The sequence below is a fragment of the Brachycentrus maculatus genome, unplaced genomic scaffold, assembly GCF_059751285.1.
Source record: "Brachycentrus maculatus isolate JH-2025_06_01 unplaced genomic scaffold, ASM5975128v1 h1tg000362l, whole genome shotgun sequence".
NCBI classification, from domain to species: Eukaryota; Metazoa; Arthropoda; class Insecta; order Trichoptera; family Brachycentridae; genus Brachycentrus; species Brachycentrus maculatus.
In genome coordinates, this window is record NW_028281111.1 from 1,164,397 (window position 1) to 1,187,046 (window position 22,650).

Sequence of the window (22,650 nt, forward strand, 5' to 3'; positions counted from 1 at the left end):
AGGTACCAATAAGTAGGTATATTTTTAAATGTGTGAAACGATAATGAGGCATATTGTAAGCAAATGTAAGAGATTGGTAAGCAATATAAAACCATTTCATGTAGTGAAAAACTGTTGAAATCCAGAAGATATAAATTATTGCATGATTTTAACATTTTTCTAGTTAAATGTATGCTGCAGATTAAAAAAAAATTATAGTTATGAAAAAGTGTTTTGTTCCGAAACAAGAAGGTATATACTACTACTCGCGACTTTTTTGACCAGAGAATTTAAACCTACCGCACAAATTATACGGCAAAGTGCGCACACCTAAAAGCCAGAAATATCTGTTTACAGAAGTAATTTTTAATTTTCTATTAAAATTAATCTTATCCGCCTCCATAGGTTCTGGTTAGCGCTTTTGTTACTATGCATGTGCATTAAAAAATACGAGGGACTCTTTCAACCACAATATGTATTTAATTTTATCTTAAACTAGTACTAAAAATGCAGGACTGATCGCCTTGCCTTCGTGTAATTACGTTTTTTTATCAATTCAACTCCGAGTTGATTAAATGTAGTTCCTAATGCACCATTAGGTGTGGATAAATGTCGGACGAATTAATTTTATTTTAATAATATTTTATTTCTTGACAAACTAACCATCACGCCGCTTCCCCGTAGGGGTAAGCAGAGAGAATCGACCGCCACACCACTCTGTCTTTGCAAACATTCTTCGCCTCTTCCACATTCATACATCTTCTCATATACATACCCGACGATAATTACGACTCCTGACCCGGCCGCTTTCAAGTATTTACAGGAAGAAATGATAAAAATATATTTAAGTTTTCGGTGATTACTGTAGACCTAACGCCGTCAGAGCTGACCTGAGCACAGACGTGTCGTTTGTGTACGAGGTGTTAAAAAATTACGTTACTCCGGCCTAAAGGTCCCAATGGACATGCAGTTCAATCACCTAAGTATTAATTTGTAAGATAAACTCTGATACCAACTTATAATCAATTAAATGCGTGGATAGTCAATATACTCGTAACCCTTTTATTAAGCAATTTTGTTTATATATTTTTTTTTATATATAAAGCCAGTACCTACCGGAATTTGCCAGGAAAAAAAGAATGTGCCAAGTCATGATTTTCTTTCAAGAGACAAATTAGCTGTGTCCAAGATACACAAGCAAGCATGAGTACGGATATGCAACCCCTAATACCGCAGATTCATAGCTATTTTTTCATTCATTTCTATTTTTTTTATTATTATTATAATAGGTATTTTTTATTATTTCTATTTTTATTTTATTTTATATTTTTATTTAATATTTTCTTTCTCCTCCACTTCCTTTCCTGATTAGCAGTAATGTTCTTCGCCCTGGGCTCCTTCACTCAAATTATTTGTATTCCCCTGAAAGTTATTCAACTCCTTTATTCAAGAATTTGGAGCGCATGATGATCTGATGATCAAGTTGAAACCACGTCGGTCTGATACGGTTCCCTATGCACCATCTGGATGAGAGCAGGGTCACAGAAAATAAGGAAGCGCTACATTTTTTTCCACTATCGGTGAGGAATATAAATTAAGAAGTCCTGAGAGTTAATAAAGTTTTGAAAATGGAATTAATCCAATTCTCCCCTCGTTCTGTACACTGATGAGAATGAAAGTGAAAATATATTTTTATTCTCCCCTCACAGACGTTAATTTGGGTCCTGTAAAGTCCTTCTATCTACGAAATCTTTCTCGAGACAATTTTTTTGTTGAATTCCGACGAGCCGACGACCATTTATATTTTATCGTCAAAATGAAATCAAGGGTAACACCGAAAAACTTTGGACTAGGATAAGAACAATAAGAACGAGCATATTACCCCATTAATTGATTCGCCGGTCAATTTCTGGTAATATCTATCGATTTTTAATTTTGATTTTGTTTGGTTAATAACACTATTTCTTAAAGTCCGTTGTGAAAATCTCAAACAAAATCTATTGGTGTTTGATAATGATGCTGAATGCATCGAAACACATGTCGCAATATATTTTAAGAATTTGTGATAAACTTAAAATTAAAAATGGAATATTACCTACTTTGTTTTCAGAAGATAATTTAAACATCACACAGTGGGTGACTCAATCCTAGGTTTGAAAACTTTTTTTTCAAGAAACAAAACCAAAATTATAAACAATGGGATCGAAATTATAGAACTTATTAATTTTGACGAAAAATCGTGTTTTTTTATTTGTTCGTTTTTATTTTATTTTGCGGACATTTGCGAATGATGTAAACTTTTATAAAAAGAGGGTGCGGCCCGGGGCAAAGGCCTCTGAAGTATGTCACTGTTTATACATATTTTTAAAGTACTATTATATAGTTTATTTTTAAAACGGGTATTATACAAACCTTGTTTTCTAATATAGATGAAGTTTGATGGCCTTACATGAAAAGTATTAAGGCCTTTTAATTTTTCTTTTTGCTGCTACTACGAGTACTACCATCACGCCGTTATTTATTAAATTCCACTTTCGTCTTTCCTGACTTATACTCCTAGATTCCTCCACATCCTTACATATAATCATACATGCCTTCCGGTTACGTAGACTTTTAACATTACCAGACTTAAGGTTTTGATTGGTTGGGCCAAGTCTTTCTTGAACGTTTTCGTTCTGTTCTACCATTCACATTATTCAAAAATATTATCCCAGTCATTATCTCGTCATTCATTGGCTTCATCTATCCAAACCATCTCTAGTTTTTAAATACCCATACAATCCAATTCAAGCCAGTGAAGCAGAAACTCATTATTCTTGTTTTTTTTTCATTTTCATGTAATTGATCATATTCAAAAAGCTATTTCTATAAACTGTATGAAAGCTATTACGTAAACCTATACCTGGATGGTGGATTGTTTAATTTGAAACGATTCAAAACCAGAACTAATTTAAGGAAATGGATAGGCAACCTGCAGTACGCGGATGATAGTGCTCTCCTAGCCCACTCTGCTCAAGCTCTCCAGACAACGGTAGACATCTTTTCTTAGACTTGAAATGCTCTTGGAATGAAAGTTAATACCACGAAGACCAAATTACTGTCTCGATGGATACCAGATGTGAGACCCCGTTCTCATCGATGGAACACCGATCGAATGCGTACAGGGATTCAATCATCTTGGCAGTTTCAGTGAGAAGAGTAACATCGTAGTGACATCAATAATCGGGTATCGGCTGCAGCTAGATCTTACTACAAACTACGGAAGAGGGTCTTTTATAACCATGATCTAGCCATAAGTTAGTACTTGCCATATGTTAGTACAGGGCTGTCATAATGTCAGGTTTGTTGTATGAACCGTGTATACTCCTGCGCTTCAGGAACCAGTCCAGGGTAATATTAAATAAATATTAGAGTGTAAAATGACTTATATTTATATCCACCCCCCCTGGGAATTGAAACCGGGACCTCCAGTGCGGTAGCTTAACACGCTAACTATTAAACCATGGACAGCCACACTACTCAAATTTTAGAACTCCTATATTTATCATTAATCTCATGACACAACAGCCATGAATGCTGGATTGATAAAGCTTTTATTTATTCTTTTATTTGGATGTTTGCATTATTTTTTTATTGTATGGATTATTTTTGCATACTGAGAAACGCATGAAAACATGATTTCCAATTTGGTGCACCTTAATATGAACAGTTAGTGGTATTTGTAGGAGTTCCAAAATTTTAGTAGTGTGGTTGTCAATCATGGGTAAAATGATGAATGTTGCGCCTATGTAAAGTGATCACTTTACCACCCTATGATGGTCTGATGATCACTTCACTACCCTACGACCCTCTGTAAATACCCAGACTTCCACATTATTTTTCATGTACGTAGAAATATAAAAAACATATAAGTATGTACACATCACTAGAAAGAGTGATGGAAAATACCGTAAATCGGGCTTTTATTGTCATCACTTTCTTATATCCGATATCATTTTCTTGACTTTATGGAAGAATAATTAAGATATCAAATAATCACAATCCAAATACAGAACTATAGTTTTTCATCCATAATAAAAAGTTATGGCCAAAAAACATCGGGTCATAACTTTTGTGCCGCCTTGTAAATAAAACATAATATTTTTTTTTTTGATAGTTTTTTTGATTTCGTGTCTCAGTGAAGAAAATTTCTATTTTCGTGATGTTGTTTTCAGCTGAAATTTCTCGTGCGTAATAATAAAATAAAGGAAATTGTTTACTCGTAATTGTGTTTGTACAGTAGACTAATTTGCAATGTTTAATGTTTACGAACACAACACACTGTAGTAATTCAAAAAACGGTTCGCGTCGAGCTTCGCCGAGGAAAGCGGAAAACATTTCGGCACACTTTGTACCTGCGGCAGAGGGACGAAGAGAGGAATGGAGGGGGGGAAGAGAGGGATGTTGGGGCGGAGGGGGGAGGGGTGGAGGACGAGCTAGGGCGGCTCGGTGGGCGGGTAGTCAGTTGCGCGCGATCGCCCATACCGGTCAGACGTGCCGTGTGCTTCAAACACCGGGACATGTATCGGTAAACACATCAAAAGCTCCGAATTGTCATGAATGAAAAGCACTCATCTTCGCGATGATAACTGACAATTTAAAATACGCAGATTTCTAACAGAAACTGATCGTCAAATTTAACATTTTCGCCGCGGAGACGAATGAATTAATTTCACGCACGTTTTCAAGTGATCAAAGTTATTGTAATGTTACTTGTGTCGATTAGGAATGCTGGGTCACAGGTTAAGATAGTGAAAGGGGTTGTTGGTCAAGGTCCGGCTTTACAGAGTCACACTTCACGAGATCCGAGGGGGCGAACACCTCAAGGTAAACACTTATCTTAAAACCTCCTGTCAGATGTTTTCCGCTGCATTTCACTCTGTCATGCATCGTGTCTCGCTTTACAACGCTTCCACGTTGAGAAAAGGCACGGAGGGATGTAAACTGTGGAAAAATACATTGAAAACTGTTGGATTCGTCGGGAAAACAAAATATAACCTCTCAGCAACTCTCAGTAGTAAGGAGAAAATATAAGATTTTGTAATAATTTCATGTACTCAAAACAAACAAGTTTAAAAAAGGTTTATTTTTAATCATTTATAAATTATTGGGTACTTCGTAAATCATACATATAATTATATAACACTCGCATACACAGACACAAATATTATATTTGTATATATAGATAAATTAAAGTTTATAATATTTAGTTATAAAATGAAATAAGTTAATGTAAATTTGTACATAAGAATAACTTACTCGTATTTATGAAAATTTCGTATTCATATTTCATCAATTTTTTTAGGAGGAAAGGAAGGATGAGTAATAAGGATTTGGGGAATCTACAATGTCACCTACAAGCAAATAATAAAAATTAATAAAAGTAAAAATTAAATACTATTCCAACTGGCAGGAATAAATCCTTGGTTTCAGTTGAACTATAAAATTGACTTAAATAACTAAAAATCTCATAAAAAACATACGTACGTAGAGTACATATCCATCTCTGACGATGACATGGTTCTGGTCGAAACCGGTAGGAAAAAAATACCAAAAATAAAAGTGGTTAAAAAAAGTTTTATTTTATAAAATACACAAAAAGTATCAACAAAAAACTATTAATAAATAAATCACCTTTTATAAATATGAACAATAGATTATTAATACAAATAAATTTCCTCTGCTTGGAAAAGGATTTCAACAATGTTGATAGCTGTTGAGCATAGGTGGCTATTAAATCATTTATGGAAGCTAGATTTTTCTTCTAAAAGTACTGTTTTGAAACACCACTTAGCAACACTTAGTGTTGAGTACAAGATACACACCCCTAGACAACGGAGACACCTTAAAAGCAAACACTTTACGCCGTTTCATCATAAATTAAAAGTTATCATTTATGTATAACCAGTGGTGGATCAAGTATTTCGGAGTCCCTCAAGAGCAATTTAAGTTCAGGGCCCCCTTTTCGTGTGATAAATGAATAAATTCCATGTTTTTTTTATGACGACTTAACGACATTTCAGTCTTTATTTTATAAAAAAAATCATATGTAAAACAAATACTTTGTAGTAAAGCTTAATTTTAAAATTTGCATAAAATATGTCACAAATTAGTGGCATAAAGCATTAAAAAATCTACCCCTTTTATTCATTATTGATGTGCGTGGTTAAAAATAAAACTGGGTAGGCTTTATCTTCTAAAGGATTGTGTTTTTTTTAATTTAAGGGAAATTATGGACTGCAGTATTTTGATTTAAATTGATTTATATTGTACGTTTTAAATTGATTTATCATTGGCATGGAACAGAAGTGCAGAGGGGATGAACAATTTATTGAATATTGGACGATGGTACAATAAGCGTGATACTTAAAAAATAATATTTCATGTATTTATTTTAGATATGCTTCTTATGCCTATTTATTATATCTGTTTATTGTTTTTATATTTTGCCATGTATTGGTTATGGTTATTTAAAAAAAACTTTTTTGCTAATTTATTATTTGCGTTCCAGTCTTGTTAACCTTAATCTCATGTCAATATTATATGTATATATGACTTATGTATGTATGTAATACGTTTTTGAAATAAATAAATAAAATATTGTATGACGCCGAATTCGATATGTAGTTCACTCAGTGACCGGACGACGCCATTCCAATAAGATTATATGCAATGATTAAAGAAAACACTTCGTTTTTTACCACTTGAGTTTTATTATAGACTACATGTTTCAGAAGTTAAACTTCCATCATTCAGGTCTGTATAATAACTGTTATTATACAGATCTGAATGATGGAAGTTTAACTTCTGAAACATGTAGTCTATAATAAAACTCAAGTGGTAAAAAACGAAGTGTTTTCTTTAATCATTGTAACATGTCTTACCACAAAGTTAATGCCGAAACAATAAATAAAATAAGATTATATGCATTTTTTCATTAATTGATTCGGCAGTCACTTTGTGGTAAAATCTATCCATTTTTAATTAATACTTTACTTAGTAAATACCACTATTTCTTAAAATCTACTGTGACACGTGTTTCGATGCATTCCGCATCATTTTCAAACACCGTGTTTGAAAATGATGCGGAATGCATCGAAACCCGTGTCACAGTAGATTTTAAGAAATAGTGGTATTTACTAAGTAAAACATTAATAAAAAAAGATTATATGCATTCTAGGAACGAAAGTACGGAATCAGACATTTATATGAAACGCATTGCTTATCTTTGAGGAGTTGTTGTCAAAAACTCTAGAAATTGAGGTTTGCAACTTGGCTCCTACCACTGTAAAGAGTTTTAGGCACGCGACATAGACCCCTATACTGGAAAACATTGTAGGAAAAAAGAGAAAATCGCTTGTCAGGTACTTGTTAAAGAATATAACATCATGATTAGTACGTCGTATACCTGAAAAAATAAGGTGCTGAAACAAATGCGGGTGCTTGTTTCTTACGACATCATAATAGCCCCCGCAAGGTGTATTGAGAAATATATTTTACTTTGCGCGAGTCGTAAATTCTGAACACATTTTACGTTGAGATAAATAATATGCTTTTAGATTACTGTTGCAGAACAACGTTTAGTTCACAAAATATGTGTTAGCGACTAGTGATTTTTCAAATTGTTATTGCAAGTTAATTTTCTTAACAATTTAGAACCAAAAAACTTTAGATTTAGAACAAAATCAAATGAATAATTCAATGAGTAAGTCTTGAAAATCTCAGAAGAAGATTTAAACAAAATAAAACATTGGAAAATAAATAACTACAAAATGTAGGTACTCGCTTATATTCGTATCATAGAGGGAATTCATCGAACTTGACTGATCTTTTATCCTGTAATATTCGTAAAACATTCCGGTTCTTATCTAGAGAGTACCTTTCATAAGAATCTTAGGAAAATTTTATCCATAAACTCTTATGAATATAACACCGAAAAAATAGAATTCTCCTTCACCTTCAAGAAACGTCCGAAACAACTGTCCATCGCATTATACTCTCCACCAACTCCTTACCTATTCTCTATCTTACTTCATTATTACGATGCCTTCCTTATTATATCTTCTCATTGTAATAATGTAATTAAGTTGAATGATAACTATTGCTACCTGTTTACTAATCTTACCAGTTCTGTAACATATAACGTACAGCAAAATTCGTAACGTATTAAAAAAATCGACCATTCATACTTATTTACTTTTGATCGGTTTGAAGATACTCGTATTGCTTTATAGTAATAAGCTCGTCAATTTAGAAGCCTTTTGTACAAAATGATTAAGGCGATATTCGCAACAGCGGAGAGGTCACATGCCTGTTCACGCCCGATTTTTTTGAAGTATGTATATTGGATATTTATTTTATTTTTTAGTATTCATAAAGATTTTTTTAAACTTCTAACCTTTCAATCACTCTTTTCTTTTCAAAACCATATAATTAGTTCGAAGAAAAGCTTATTTTTTCAATGCGAAAAAGGTATTTAAAAAAATCCTTTACGTAAAATGTTACCTGGATTTAGAGAAAATTAAGTTGCGACTTAACGAATACTGGGCCTTAAAGAAATATGTTATCCCAACCACTATGAAAAAAAACCAACATACATATTTACTTTTACATATATTTTACATCCATAGTCTCCATTCTTAATGCTATTAGAAAACTTTATTTCAACACGACTTAAACAATAATGTTATGTACCTACAATACAATATTTTGGTAAATATGGAAGTAAACCGGAAAGACGTTCCGGTTCGTACATTTTTTTAAAAACACGCCTACAGTCAGTGAGATACTCGTAAAAATAGTTTCAATAAAACCGAAGCAATTTATATTGTTTAATTTTTTATGTACCTACATATGTACGGGTTTATTCAATTATCTTTCGATTCGTTACAATTTCCGTTTCCCTGATTGTTACCCTTTCGAAAAATATTATTAATACATTTTTTAAGGTACTCATATGCCATATTTCACTCTCTTTAAATTCCAAGTAGCCATTACTGACGGGCAAACTCCACTAAGTCTTGAATAACCCGTGATTTATTAAGTAACTTTATCGTACTATATACTCGACTCTAGCACTCCTAAGTTAGAATTTGATTCGAAAATAGGCAAAGAAAACAAGCGACGCAAAAATTTGGCATAGAAATGCCCGTAGGTGAGATTAGGCGGAAAGGAATAAAATTTATGCCAAGTTCGAAGATTGTTTGCGTCAGAATGGAAAATAATGAATCATTAAAAAACGATTTTCGTATCTTGAATTGTTGACTGAAGAACCTTTGTAGAACGGAGTAACAGAAATATATTTTTTAGGTCTGGTATTTGAGCTTCAGTTCAATGAGGCAGTTCTAAGTAGAAAATTTGAAAGCTGGTAAAACCCTACTTAGTTTAATGGGTTATCACCTCATTACGTTATGAAAATGGAAAGGGAACGGTTTTAATTTCAATAATATGGAAGTTTATCGAAACTTTACAATGGGTTTAATGAAATTATTGATATTCCTCTGCGTTCGCGGTGAAGTGAATAACAAAATGTACAGGCATGCGTGAGGTTATTATGGATTTGACTTTAGTTATTACATTAATTGACATTATTTTAATATTTTCATTATTCTCAACTGATAGTGCATCATAATATAGTATTATAAAGTCATTCATCAATTTCTTTTACGAAAATAAATTAGTTTATTTACAAAATGAAAGTACGATTATTTACAAACGTAAGTAAGATTTTATAACAAAAATTTTATTACGATTTTTTAACAAAAACTTTAGTACGATTTTTCACAAAACTTAAGTACGTTTTTACAAAACGTAAGTACGTTTTTCTACAAAATACGAGTATAAGTAAGTACTTTTTTTTCACAAAACCTTAGTACGGTTTATTGCAAAACATAAGTACATTTGTACATAACCTAAGTAGGTTTTGTAAACCGTTTAAAGTTGTTAAAAAAATTGAGTTTATTTTAAAATGTTTTATAAAATGTGCCACAAATTATCTGCAAAAAACTTAAAAAAAAACATTTTGATATCTTTGGTATGTTCTGATCCATCTTTGTCTGCCACCATAGTGTAATGGTCATCATGCTCAACTACCGTTCTGGAGGTCCCGAATTCGATATCCAGGGGGGGGTAAATGAATATAAGTGATTTTTTCACTCTAATATTTATACAATATTTCTCTGGACTGGTACCTGAAGCAGAGGGCTGATCACCTATTCTTCATGTGTTAACGATCAAGATAAGACTGCGTGTATATGATGCAGTGCCCTATGCACCATTGGAGTGTGGATAAGGGTTTGAAAAATGAATGAAAATGTATTCGTATATCTTATACTATGGAGTATACATAAACATAATTATAATCTATGAGTATAAATATAAAATCTAAATGCTGATTTATATGTAAATATTACCAAAATTAGTAAATTTGCACCATCGGGTGCAAATAAGGGTTTTTGAAGAAGATTCTTGTCTATCTAGACCACTCATTTCTAACTAGCGCAAAATAGGGTTAAAGGAACCATAATTTATCCGGCGGATTGAGAGTGCCGTAAATAAGCGATTCATTGCAAAAACAATTAATTAAAGCCTTACATGCACCTGCTAGATGTTCAATCTTTCTCCCAAACGGCAGATAAGGAACTCGGCTACACCACCAATCGTTAAAAAGTACTCAGCGCGAATAGCACGAACGGCAGCTTCGTTATTTAACGCCGACGCCCCAGTCAACTGTGACGGAAAGATTTCGCGGTCGAAAATATACAGTTTGACTGCCAGTCCGCGGTTGCAATTTTAAATGAAAACCCGGGCTCAGTGGTGCATTCGAGATAATAAATAGATTCTTTAAACACCTTCTGCGGGGAGTTTAAGGTGATTTTTATGTTCAGCAAATGGCAGTGGAGCACGTTTCTTTGATAGAATATATTTTTCTTTGAATGGGAGTTCTAATCGTTTTACATCTTAGTAGCGAAAATAATTTAGAACCGATAATATATTGTTGCACTCAAATATTTTCTTCAAATCACTAATACAAACTAACAATGCCAAACTCAAGTTGATACGAATAAGAGTATGCAACCCGAGTGCCCTTGCCATTCCTCTTTTCTAACCTATTCCATCATAAGCTTTTTCAATTACGTTATCTGTATTTCATAAAATATATTTAAATCCAATATCCAATAATCAGGATCACAGGAGAACGATAACCTTGCCTTCACGCAACTAGTGATTAAATCCGATAAGGTGCCTTATGTATCACCTGGGTACCCATGGAGGTCAAGTAAAAAAAAGGGGTTAATGATAAAATCATGTACGTATTCGCCAAATTGCTTAAAAACAAAACATAAAAAATATATAAAAAATGTACGATGAGATGTTAAAACGTAAGAATGAAAGGAAATTGAATAATTTTTAAATACTCGTAATTGTTGAATGAGTGTTATATCATATAGGACAAGAAAGATTTTTTTTTTGTAAATATTAATATATTATAGTTAAAATATGTACTCGATTATTGGATATATATATATATATATATATTAGTAACTAATTTTTCTCTATTAATTTAGTAATATTAGCTAACAGAATCAAATAAATACATAAAAATATTCAATTGAATTCAAACCCTTATCTGCGCCCTATTGGTGCATGGGGCACTGCATTATATAAACACAGTGTTATTTCGATCGTTAACACACGAAAGAAAGGTGATCAGCCCTCCGCTTCAGGTACCAGTCCAAATATTACAGTGAAAAAATCACTTATATTTATTTTACCCCCCTTGGGAATCGAACCCGGGACCTCCAGAACGGTAGCCGAGCGTGTTGACCATTACACTACGGAGGCGGAAATAAATAAAAAATACCCGAAATTCAATACCCTTAAAATAGATTCAAAAGTATATAAGTATTTATTTTCCATACAAGTAAAAAATATGAACGAAAATATGGTTCTACGATTTTGACTTACTACTTCTTACCTACTTCTTTCTTCATTATACAAACCCTTATCCGCACCCCAATGGTGCATAGTGCACAGCATCATATAAACGCATTGTTATCTTGATCGTTAACACACGAAGGACGTAATCGATATTACATAGCTATTCTTATTATTTTCTTGTTTTTAATGAAATTTTCCATATTGATATTCGTAGCAAATCTTTTTATAAATTATTTAATGTGAAACATCAACATCTTACGTGTAAAAAAATCTTGAAGTGAACTTTTCACATTATTACAAAAGTTAAATGCTACAACGTCTTGAACTCGTTTAAAATTATCCACTTTCAATTTCTGAAAATCTTTCTTTCCGAGTCGACTCCATTTCGGAGTTTTTAGCATAACGTTTTTTCCTGTTTAACTTTTCCTTCACTAAATAATTACATCTGTAAGTACCTACTCCTGACAATCATAACTTTTCTGACATCTTTTTTCAAGCCTACTCAGAGTGGGTAGGTACTTTTAGAGATAAAATTTCACTTCCGTAGATATTATTTTCGCTTCATCGTTTTTACGTAACGAAAAATACCAGGCGTAATACAGAAAAAATAAATATTCCAGGTCGATCAAGTGACGAGTAAAATAATTGGTAAGCTATATTTTCATTGTTTTGAATATTGAAAGCATTAACTTTGTGGATCATATTGATAATGTATACATTATATTTTCATTAATTGATTTAGCAGTCACTTTGTGGTAAAAAATATGTCCATTTTTAATTTAAGTTTTAGTCAATAAATACTACTATTTATTAAAATCTTAAAACATGTGTTTCGACGCATTCCGCATCACGCAGTGTTTGAAAATGATGCGAAATGTATCGAAACACGTGTCACAAGAGATTTTAATTAGTAGTGGTATTTACTAAGTAAAACTTAAATTTGAAAAAGCATTATTTTGTTCACCAAAATAAAATGTTTACTCTTTACTATTACAAAATAAAATAAAAAAAATATTGATAAAATAGCGAAATTAATAAAATATAAATAATTATCAATAAAATATTATGCCAGTGTGATGATGACAGTAACTATGAAACCCGGTCATTGACAAATAAAATATATGTGAAAAAAAACAATATGGTCGTTATTTTGTTATATAAAATGCACCAATTACGAATATAAGTAAAGACATATTTTTTAAAGCTCTTCTCTAAAATCAATATTTCTATTGTATTATCTTAACAAAGCATAATAATGCTAAGATAAGGTGTAATATTCAATACTTGAACTCAAAATTCATGAATAGTCAGTTCGTCCATTTAAATATGTGGAGAATTCATAAACGCGGTGTGACATTCGCATAGGTTAAGTAATTCTTTATTCCCTGGTGACCAATTTTAATGCAGGGTCAGGCTGCATAAACATCAAAAGCTTTTTGGGTCTTTTACCCGATTGATACTCGTAGGGTAGTGAAAAGGGCACCTCGCCGCTCAAATTGGAGCTATTCAAGTCCTTGTTTATTTATTTAGAGCATTTTCTCATTTTATATTAATCTTTATCTTTTGAAAACGTCCGTGAACAACTGTCAAGAGCTGAATTTATTTATGAATTAGGTAGATTTTCAACATTCATTTCTCGAGAAAAACACATCTATTCACTGAATTTTTTTGATGCTTCATGGTGAATAAAAAAAAAAAATTCTTAAAATATGCGAAAAAGAATATGGAAGTTTGGGTATTTACATTTATATTCTTAAATAATCCATACACATGCACATAACAATTACTCATATGTAACACAAGAAAGCACCTCCCAGAAAAGTACACAATCTATACAATTTGTGGAAACCTACATCTACATGTACAAATCTTAAAACATTGAAACAAATCAAACAAAAACTCATACCTCTTTTTTAAAAATAACTTTAATTATTATTCAATAAGTTGTACAACCTGCTTCCATATCCTTAACGTCAATAAAAAATGAAACGATCTATAAAAGACTTTACAACATTTTGAGTGTGTCCAAATACTTGTTCTCAAAATCTGGATTATATCCAATTGCAGGAGTTATTTTCAAGTCGAAAATAACTCCTGTAATTGGAGATAATCCAGATTTTGTGAACAAGTATTTGGACACTCTCAAAATGTTGTAAATAAATAATCTGGTCAAATTATAAGCTTAAATAATAAAAATAAAAATGATGTTTTCTGGCGTTTCTCATGTGTGTGATTATAATCCAGGATTCGGACCTCACATACTAATAAAATAGTTTCTGCTCAATAAAAAGCTTCTTTTCATCTTACCAATAGATGTCTCTAGTGAAGTTCTAGTGATTCAAGAATAATGTTTCAAAATTGGTTCATATATTTAGAACTTCCAAGAATTTGAGTAGTGTGGTTGTCAATAATGGGTGGAATTGGTGAATATTACACGTGTTTAAAGTGATCACTTAAACCAGCCTATGATGGTCGTCAGGCCCGTAAATGCCCAGAATTCCATATTCTTCTTCATCTTTGATGAGATGTCAAAAAATAATATAAAAGAGTTATTCATAAATAAATAATAGATGTGAAAAGATAAATCGCATTATTTGACCATGTCGTATTTGATTGCTAGTCATAAACAATTTTCTTTCATATAGTTTAATAAATAAGTACATGTAAAATGTGTCCTTACGAAAAAACTCAAAAATATATTTAAAATAAATGTATTTATTTTTATCTGAGGGCACATTGTTATAATTTGTAGTATGATGAAAAATTAACAGTTTTGCAATTAAAAAAAATAGCCTGTGATTAAAACTGTTCGAATGTAGTAAGTTCTTTCTATATCACAAGCAACTCGCAATTATTTTTCTAGCGGGTAAGCAAGTAGGCTACGAACTGGGCAATATGCGACCCATTGTGCTTGTACCCTAACACCTTACACGAGTCAAAGTCCTGTGTTATTCAACAACTCTCAAAACGGTTATATTCCAAAGGGGTTATGTCGTTTTGTACATGCACTAAGGGTACCTACCAAAATCCCTTCTAGGATGTCAGCTCGAAAGGCAAATAGGAGAGAAAATAAGTAGCTTCAAGCCGCAAGGGCGATTTGACCGCACAATGTTCAAGGGATAGTAAGCTAAATTAATGTAAGTTTTTAGTTATATATATATATATATATATATATATATATATATATATATATATATATATATATATATATATATATATATATATATATATATATATATATATATATTTAAATATATATATATATAATATATATATATATATATATATATATATATATATATATATATATATATATATATATATATATATATACATATATATATATATTTATATTTATATGTATAAAAATATGTCTATATATATTAATATATATATATATATATATATATATATATATATATATATATATATATATATATATATATATATATATATATATATATATATATATATATATATAAATATACATATGCATATAGATACATATACATATATATATATATATACATATGTATATATTCATTAATTTTATTTTACTTATTTATTTTCCAAACATATTACATATTTAAGTCATGTATACGTATAATATTCCCGATGAGTAATTTCCATTTCTCATTTTGGGACTTGGGATTAAGGTCGACAAGACTGAAAAACCAATAAGAACGTTACAAAAAATATAAAGAAAATTAAACAAAACTAACAAAGGGCAAAATATTAAAAATAAAATGGTTATAGTAAATAGACATATAAAAAATATAAGGTAAGAAGTATGTTTAATGGAAACAAGTGAGAAAATATAACTAATCACTAACACAAATATCTTTCCATACAAGCGCAGATTACCATATTCTTCTTCGTCTATGTTAAGTTGTCAAAAATATAAAAATAAGTCCAATGTGGAGAAACCCAGATTTGTGAACAAGGATCAAAATGTGTGAACTTGAAAATTTTGTGAACACACTCAAAATGTGTGTATCATATTTCAATTTGGTATGATGGTTAGTTAGTTGGATAAAATCATTGTTAACATTGTGGTATGGTAATATATCACTCTCCTTATCATTCATCGTTCACTTTGTGTAATACCAATTTAAAAAAATACTACTTCACTACTTAGTAGTGTTTTTAAAAGTGGTATTACACAAAGTGAACGATGAATGACAAGGAGAGTGTTAGTCAGTTAGTTTTTCTTTGTTTTGAATATTGAAAGCATTAACTTTGTGGATCATATTGATTACAATGATTAAAGAAAACACTTGTTTTTTACCACTTGAGTTTTATTATAGACTACATGTTTCAGAAGTTAAACTTCCATCATTCAGGTCTGTATATTAACAGATTATTATTATCTGTTATTATACAGACCTGAATGATGGAAGTTTAACTTCTGAAACATGTAGTCTATAATAAAAATCAAGTGGTAAAAAACAAGTATTTTCTTTAATCATTGTAACATGACTTACCACAAAGTTAATGCCGAAACAATAAATAAAAGATCATATTGATTTATTATTTTAAGAAATAAAAAGACTGTTTTTTTGAGTGGATCAAAAAAGAAAGTAGTTTTTCTTTTCCCACTCACTCGTTTCACATGCACAAACCATCTCAACACACCTTCTTTAATTTTATGGATGATTGTTATCTCAGACTTGCACTCTTTACTTATTATTATTATTAATTATTTCTTATTATTTTATTATTTTATTATTTTAATCCTAATTGAAATGGAAGCACGAAGCTTGACTTCAGAATATCATATGATATAATCTGAATATCCTACACAGTTAAATGACAACAGATAATCAAATAACTATGTTTATGGCGCTTATTTAAGTGCTATATTAATTAATAATACTTCGTGCATTTTGGCTTAGTGGTTTTCCGTATTAATATGTAATAGGATTTCAAAATTTGTTCTATAAATGATGGTGTTAACTTAGGATACCAGTTTGATTCGATCTAGCTGTAGCCGACCATGCTTTGCTGTGGCACACTCTAGTTATATGGATAGATAATTGCATTCGTTCACGTTGCAGCCGCTTTTGATGACATTCGGCGGTCCATCCTTTTTAACGATCATATTTGTACGTGTAAAGTGTACACCGTTTTCCTTCACAGCAAACTAATATTAAATTTTTTATAGGATATAAAGTTGATTAAAATTTATGATATTCTGACGTAAACGTCAATGCACTAAAAAAATAGTGAGTTATTTAATTTTTACGAGTAACATTTAAGTTTAATAACTTATAAATATATCTTTATAAAATTAATAGACTTTGTTTTCACCACTTTTTATATTCATACAATTCAACCTACCGGTTTCAACAATACATTTTCATCATCCATAATAAGGGTTATATTTCCCCCCCGTGTGTATTTACCTTTATGGCACGGATTCCCGACGTTTATCGAACGTGCCCACCTCCCCATAAAGCATAGGTAAATCTCATCCCATGCACATCGGTGTTTGCTGAATGCACTGGTTTGCTGTGACGTGTGACAGCGCACCGCGTCATTTTCCATACTAAACATACTGGGAGGTTCTAACATATGATTTATCCTACTGCTTTGTTCTGCGTTCACTCATATTTAAACGTGGTACGAGTGTATACATTAAACATATAGTAATAATAATTTTTGATATTTTCTATGGTGCCATTTTCGTGAATTACTACCTCAAGGGTTTCACTGTAATTGAATTGGGGAAAAGGATATAAGGAAATGATTTGGCAAACAAATGAGTTTTTTATTTTTTTCTCAATATCATCTCAGTGTCAATATTTCTAACTACTGGTAGAAGAGCATTCCACGCTATCGCTCCCGCAAAGGCTTAAAAACGACCTAACCTAATATTTCTAAACATAACCTTACAAAAGTTAATAAAGTTTTTCACTTATAATTATTTTACTCAATTGATAATGGACCCTACGATGGGGTCTAGTACAAAAGCTAACCTAACATAACCTTATTTTTTTTGCGAAGGGGGAGAAAATTTTCATAGAATATTCTTCGCTGGGTTGCCGGTCTGTGAGGCATCTCCTCGCCTCGCTCGAATTAGCCACTACTCTCGCTGGTCAAATAGGCAGGCGCTGTGGCGTAGTTGGGTAGACGCTCGACTGCGAAACTGGCGTCGCGTGTTCGATTCCCACCAATTGCAAAATGAATTCAAGAAAGATTTATTTTCAATTGGTCTGGGTGTTTGTGATGTATTTTTCACATTTACCTTCCCTATTCTTACTATGCTATGTGCAGACAAGCATCAAAAATACGCTTTGCGGGTTATCCCTTTAAAAAGATACAATGGATAACTTTAACTTCATTTCTGGACTTCTATTTGTAATGACCACTTAAAACACTCCATGACAGACCTTAAGGCCTTTAAATACCCAGACTTCCACATTTTTCATCATCTATGTTGAATTTCGATATAAAAAGAGCAATTACTTAGATGCTAGTTTATTAGAGCTAATTAGTTATTTTCCGATAGGGTTATATAGGTACTTAAGCAGATTACAAAGGCTTTAATAATCGCCAGATTGATCTGTCCCGAGAAATAAATTCTCATCTCATTTATATTCTCAGATGATAAAAGAGTAATTAATTCTCGCAATGAAGAGACGAAAATTTAAGGAAGTGTTTTTGGAAAACACTTTCTTGAAATTGTGCCAAGAGAAAAGGCACAAATGTCGAATATTTCTAAAGCTACTTGTAGTATAAAACGGAACACTTTTGAGGTTTTTTGCCCATAGTAAAAAAGTTTTTTATTTTTATTTAAAAATATTTTTAAATTTACATATAAATAAATAAATAAATTATTTAACGAAACGCAGTAAAATGCAATAAAAAAGACTTTGCTAAATTTTATCAATTTTTTTAATATTTTAAAATAATATTTCATCTCTGAACAAAGGGGCTTGTCATAGTTACGAACATATGAAAAAGTAATGTGTGTTTTTAAAGGTTTTTCAAACTTAAAACTTAAGGTGGCATTGACAAGTTCGCATATGAAAGAACATTTGCAATTCTCTATTTCAAGTATCAAAAGTGTCCTTTAAAATTTGACTTGGATTCCTATTCGATGATACGATATTGATGCTCATTATTACACATTCTACAATTGTTATACAACAAAGGATCTGTTTGCAATGTGGGATACACTATTTGTAGGGCAAAGGGTTAAAATATCCCATTTCAGAGTTGATGATGTGATGAATAATTGGCTTTGTTAATAGTTCTCATATCATGCGAGGTAAACTATTATACAAAGGTATGTATAATACAGAAGTTTGTTCTAATATGGTTTTCAACAATTCATCAAAAAGCATTATTTATTAAAATTCTACTTGGCAAATACCACTTTTTAAATAAAATCATTTGGGACACGTGTTTCGATGCATTCCGCATATTTTTCAAATACCATACACCAAGTAATATTTAATTAAATACGGATAGATATTCATACAATGTCATGAATTATTTAATGAAAAAAAAAACATTTTGTTGAATCTTTCAAAGCTTGCGTGAGGCCAAGCATGTAAAACAAAAAATTACAAAAGTTTATTTTCTTTATATAATCATCTTTTTACATATCTTAGGAAATGAGTGGAGTTTTCACATGTTAAATATTTTTAAAACTTATTTTACTTACAATTCTAGAAATTTATGGTAAGTAAAGATGTTATATTTTCCATCCCCAAACAAGTTAATAATGCTTTTAACATACAAAAAAAAAGCATTACGCTCTATCAGAAAAGTACATCGTCAGTAAAATGTTGTATCATTAATTATTATTAATATCATGACTTTTATTTATGTTATTACATAAACTCAATAGATACCTTGAAATTATGAACATATGTTTAAAATCCTTAAAAAGTCTATCGAATCATTTTTTTGTGCTGTTTAGATGCATTCTATAAATTATCTGTGATTATTCTTGATATTTGTTTTGCACCAGAATTATAACGATAAACGTTTTATTTTAAATTCTATTTATGTTGTAGTTCAAAATAAAATGTCTTATTCATTGAACAAAACATTCTCTATGCAATTCAATAGTATTTGAAATGAATATTATGACATTTTATTATTTTTGTCATTTGAATGGATGTTTCTAAGGTTCAAAGCTTACTCTTCAATGGAAATGGAAACAAAACTAGTTGGGTTGATATTATTTTTTGACATCTCATCAAAGATGAAGAAGAATATGGAAGTTTGGGCATTTACGGAGCTGACGACCGTTATAGGCTGGTTTAAGTGATCACTTTACAATGTCATTGCTGTCATTTAGGATTGTCCAATTGTTTTAAAATTATTTTTTTTACAACATTTTGAGTGTGTCCAAATACAAAATCTGGATTATCTCCAATTACAGGAGTTATTTTCATATTATTTTTTGACATCTCATCAAAGATGAAGAAGAATATGGAAGAATATTTTTTTTTTGATTTTTAATTTTTTCATTGCTTCACAAGTATTATGAAATCAAAGATATTACAAATATGTGCGTTCTTTTTTCATCATTTTCTATTTAACTAGACTAAGCTACAGCAATGCGTCGCTAGATACAGCTAGTATTGAAACATAAATTGACTGAATATGGTGAAATTAAAGAGTAAAACCCCAATTTAGTAAATGGCGTACGAATACTGGTGAATTGAATGGTTGAAGGGATAATTGAAATTGTTATATGTGCTGGCTGGAAACCATAGCCCTACATTCGAGGATATGTTATTTCTAGGTAACGTATGTAGAACATACACAAACATAGAGAATCGGTGGAGGAATATATTAATTTCAATTGATTGAATTCATAATTTTAAGTACGCACAGAAACATATGATGGAAAATGAACTACTGTAGAAGCAATTCTGTTTATTCAAAACATTGTAATAATAATAATAATAATAATAAAACCCTTATCCGCACCCCAATGGCGCATAGGGCACTGCGTCATATAAACGCAGTGTTATCTTGATCGTTTACACATGAAGGAAAGGTGATCAGCCCTCCGCTTCAGGTACCAGTCCAGGGTAATATTGAATAAATATGACAGTGAAAAAAATCACTTATATTTATTTTACCCCCCTTGGGAATCGAACCCGGGACCTCCAGAACGGTAGCCGAGCGTGCTGACCATTACACTACGGAGGCGAACGTTTAATTAAACATTTTAGGTGTGCCAAAATACATATTTACAAACCTGGGTTTCATCATTCGGAAATTATTTTATATTTTTCATCTCATCATGGATGAAGACTAAATAAAACACTTATTTTTTTACCACTTGAGTAAAAGTCAAGAGTAGTATTTATAATTGTGTCGGGTTGTGGTCCCGCGGTTAGTGTCGCGGACTCTTGAGTCAGAGTTTCTCGGTTCGAACCAATTCTACCACAATTTGATAACTGTTTCTAATAATGAGCCAGACTCACAGAAATTAGTATGAAATTGAAGTATTTTTGTAAATAATAAAAACACAAATATTTCACTTTAAGAAAAAAATTTTAAAAATCATGTCTTAAAATAGAGTGAATGCCGAAACAATAAACAACACGATGAAGATGATTATTCAAGTCTAGGTATTTACAGGGCTTGCGATCAGTCGTAGGCCGGTTTAAGTGATCACTTTGTACACGTGTAACATTCACATTCACACACTAACACACACATATATACACACACACACATATATATACACACACATACACACACACACACATATTTGTGTGGCATTATTATATTTCGATATATATTTTTACTTGAATTGAATAAATTGTTAAATAATTTGTATCGGTAAAAATAACATAAAACGTACACGCATAAATTGACAACAGCTGTTTGTTCCACTCAATAAAGTCGATAAATAATGTTGCCAGTCGTTACATTCGCCTTATTTATGAAACCGAGGCTTATTTTGTACAGTGTAGAATTTACATCCCTAAAATTTGAAAAATCGCAACGATTTAGGGCCATTGCACACGCGTGAATTTTGTTTATTTGGCAGTCTGCAGCTACGGGTAGATTGCCGACATCCAGCAGCAGTGGCGCTTTGTTGCAACACAGCAACATTTTTTCATTTACATTGCTTGTCATAAATCTAGAACATGATATTCTAGAACACATATGAATTCTATAATTCTAAAAAGCCGTCATAAAAAAAGAAGAAGAAAAACCCATTTTTGTGTCTTTGATTTTAAGATATTGCGAAGGTTATGGATTAGTTAAATATTTTTTATGTAAACATTTTTCTTTGATATACTCTTTATAGAGGTAAAGCGGTAATTGGTCGAATAAATGTGGATGTGTAGTCAGCAAGAACATATTTTCAAGTGTGTCAAATACAATAATAGGATTTCATCAATGTGAATAAAGAGAATATTAAATGTTCGAAAGCTTGTAAAATTAATTTAAATATATAAACTTTGAAATCTATAAATTACTTTCTGATTCATTAATGATGCGGTGGTAGCACAATCTAAAAAATAACATTAACTTTATTACCAAGTATTAAACAAAGTTATAACAGTTTTGAACAGATTTAACAGTTCTAATAATAAGTTGAGATTTTATGATTCAAAATTCAGCATAAGAATATCATAAACATCCAGATATATGAACTATTACACCTGTTCTACTAAGACACCATCCACAATCACGCTACATCCCACC

General features: G+C 31.2%; 1 protein-coding gene across 1 annotated transcript in view; it reads left to right on the forward strand.

Moving 5' to 3' along the window:
• The first annotated feature begins 4,481 nt into the window (after positions 1-4,481).
• LOC148303568 (acetylcholine receptor subunit alpha-like) overlaps positions 4,482-22,650 on the forward strand; it is a 207,421-nt gene continuing 189,252 nt past the window's right edge. The window contains exon 1 of the mRNA XM_088269754.1: positions 4,482-4,845. The gene's annotated coding sequence lies outside the window, so the exon portion shown is untranslated. The remainder of the gene's footprint in view (positions 4,846-22,650) is intronic.